At 38.0% G+C, this 3,220-nt stretch overlaps 1 non-coding gene across 1 annotated transcript; it reads left to right on the top strand.

Annotated features, from left to right (window-relative positions):
• Nucleotides 1-2,046: 2,046 nt before the first annotated feature.
• LOC139178520 (U6 spliceosomal RNA) lies at nucleotides 2,047-2,153 on the top strand. Its single transcript, XR_011562903.1, has one exon. It is a non-coding gene; the product is annotated as a U6 spliceosomal RNA (small nuclear RNA).
• The last annotated feature ends 1,067 nt before the right edge of the window (nucleotides 2,154-3,220 follow it).

Genomic DNA, 3,220 nt, shown 5'->3' with positions numbered 1-3,220 from the left:
ACTCACTGGAAAAGACTTGATGCTGGGAAAGATTGAGGGCAGAAGGAGAAGGGGGCAGCAGAGGATGAGATGGTTAGATAGCATCACCGACTCAACGGATATGAATTTGAGCAAATGCCAGGAGATGTTGAAGGACGGGGGAACCTGGACTGATGCTGCAGTCCATGGGGTTGCAAAGAGCTGGATACAACTTAGCAACTGAACGACAACAACCTGAAAATACCTGAAAATACACACATACAGAGTTGCTTTTCTTTCCAACGTAGAGAAACCAATTCTAAAATTTACCAAGTAATTAAGTACATACTTTTAAGGGATGAGTTGAGGGAATTGGGACATTTGTTTATTATTTCCAGGCAGTTCTATTCCAGATACACAAATATCACTTCAGAAGTAAAAGCTTCATCAATTTGGATCCTACTCTTGCCCTCTTCCCTGACACTGGACTACAGCAAGCTGGCTTCAGGTCCTTCATCTGTGCAATTAATGTCATTCCTTTTTGCCTGATGCCCTGGGCTCGAGGTCCAAGGATTATAAAGAGCTCATTCTTTGAAGTCTGTTATTCTGCTGTCTCTTAAAGGCTTCAAGTCTTAAAAAAAAATGCAGGATGGAATTCAAGTTTTCTTTATTAGACACTCAAGAGAAAATATTACTCCACTTGATGTTGACTATCTGAAACAATGCTTAGTAATGATAATAAAACTGTCATTTACTGAAAGCCTATGCCACACTTCATTTTTCTAAGGTACTTTTAAGTACATTTTTTATTTAATCCTCATAAGCACACCATGAGAGTGAAAATACCTGATTCATAGATGGTGAGATGTGCCTGAAGTGAAGTCTTTTGTTCAAGAATTCAGAGCTGATAAGCCATAAATAAAAAATTAAACACAAGCTTTTGTCTTCCAGTTCAGGTTCCATAGTATGACTCCAAGGCTTATGGTTTTGCACTGTTTAGATAATTTCTTCCAAGAAGCATTACTGAACTTTTATATGTTGCAGAACATTTGGCCCTAAAGTGAAAATAACCATGTTTGAATCCTGACTCTGTTTTTTTATCACTTATTCTATGACTTTGGAAAAATCACATAGTTGACTTCTGCTTCCTCCTCTGAAAATGCAATAGTGAAGCCCCCCTCAAGTGGGGATTCATGCAGATTTGTCATCAAAGTATGCCAGAGCATTAATTAAAACCATGAACACTAAAAGTAACCTGTTTATTAGTAGTGTAATGATATAAATAAAATAAAAAATGTGTTTAATATTACAACAAAAATATTAGATATATAGGCATTAAAAGTCAAGTTTTCAACGAATATTAAATGACTGGATTCTGGATGCAATGTTAAGGAAACTTTATTAAAAAAAAAGCAATATATACCATATGATCCTAATTTCGTAATTCATAGAGGCATGCATAAACAGTTAGGAAAAAAGCAATTCTGCCAAGAATCACACTTATTGTGGTTATCCTTGGGTCATAAATTACAAGTGGTTTTTTTTTTTTTAATAGAGTGCACTTCTATAGTTCCAAAATTTCTATGATGATCACATGCTCATTTATCTTCTTTAATCAGGAAAAAAATATTTTAAGTGGCATCTCTAGTTACAAGGAAAAGTTCACTTTTAATGAAGACCATTTGACTCATCAAATAAAGTTTTCTACCTCCTACACTTAACGAACTATTTTAAGTCTCCTCTTTCTTTAGACACCTACTGTTCCTATTAATTCTGATACACTATCAGTCCTCATTATAACAACCCTGAGGGACTGGAGGAACAAGTGCATTTTCCAACAGGCGAGAAGTGAGGTCACAGGAAATGGAAGGAAAATCGGAGACTTTCTAACTCCCTCCTGACCTAAGTGGTTTTTTCCCTAAGTAAGGGTCTGTGAGTTACCTTGTATATATCACAACAGTCTTAGATAATGCTGTTGATCTTCTATGTAACAATGATGTCTTGCTTTAGTTAGAGATGTCTACGTGTTCCATAGGGAGGATTTATATGTCTGGTAAGACGTAAAGACTCTCTAAAGAAGAGAGCCTGGTACTCACTTTGGCAGCACATATACTAAAATTGGAACGATACAGAGAAGATTAGCATGGCCCCTGCACAGTGATGACACGCAAATTCATAAAGTGTTCCATATTTTTAGACAAATAGTTTCACAATTTGTATGGAAATACAAAAAAACCTCGAATAGCTAAAGCAATCTTGAGAAAGAAGAATGGAACTGGAGGAATCAACCTGCCTGACTTCAGGCTCTACTACAAAGACACAGTCATCAAGACAGTATGGTACTGGCACAAAGACAGAAATATAGATCAATGGAACAAAATAGAAAGCCCAGAGATAAATCCATGCACCTATGGACACCTTATCTTTGACAAAGGAGGCAAGAATATACAATGGAGAAAAGACAATCTCTTTAACAAGTGGTGCTGGGAAAACTGGTCAACCGCTTGTAAAAGAATGAAACTAGAACACTTTCTAACGCCACACACAAAAATAAACTCAAAATGAATTAAAGATCTAAACGTAAGACCAGAAACTATAAAACTCCTAGAGGAGAACATAGGCAAAACACTCTCTGACATAAATCACAGCAGGATCCTCTATGACCCACCTCCCAGAATATTGGAAATAAAAGCAGAAATAAACAAATGGGACCTAATTAAAATTAAAAGCTTCTGCACAACAAAGGAAACTCTCAGTTCAGTTCAGTTCAGTCACTCAGTCGTGTCCAACTCTTTGCGACCCCATGAATCACAGCATGCCAGGCCTCCCTGTCCATCATCAACTCCCAGAGTTCACTCAGACTCACGTCCATTGAGTCAGTGATGCCATCCAGCCATCTCATCCTCTGTCGTCCCCTTCTCCTCCTGCTCCAAATCCCTCCCAGCATCAGAGTCTTTTCCAATGAGTCAACTCTTCGCATGAGGTGGCCAAAGTACTGGAGTTTCAGCTTTAGCATCATTCCTTCCAAAGAACACCCAGGGCTGATCTCCTTCAGAATGGACTGATTGGATCTCCTTGCAGTCCAAGGGACTCTCAAGAGTCTTCTCCAACACCACAGTTCAAAAGCATCAATTCTTCGGCGCTCAGCAAGGTGAAAAGACGGCCTTCAGAATGGGAGAAAACAATAGCAAATGAAGCAACTGACAAAGAATTAATCTCAAAAATATGCAAGCAACTCCCGCAGCTCAATTCCATAAAAATA

This window comes from Bos indicus, chromosome 21 (assembly GCF_029378745.1).
Source record: "Bos indicus isolate NIAB-ARS_2022 breed Sahiwal x Tharparkar chromosome 21, NIAB-ARS_B.indTharparkar_mat_pri_1.0, whole genome shotgun sequence".
NCBI classification, from domain to species: domain Eukaryota; kingdom Metazoa; phylum Chordata; class Mammalia; order Artiodactyla; family Bovidae; genus Bos; species Bos indicus.
Note: the sequence above shows the minus strand (reverse complement) of the source record. Positions and strands in the feature narration are given on the sequence as shown.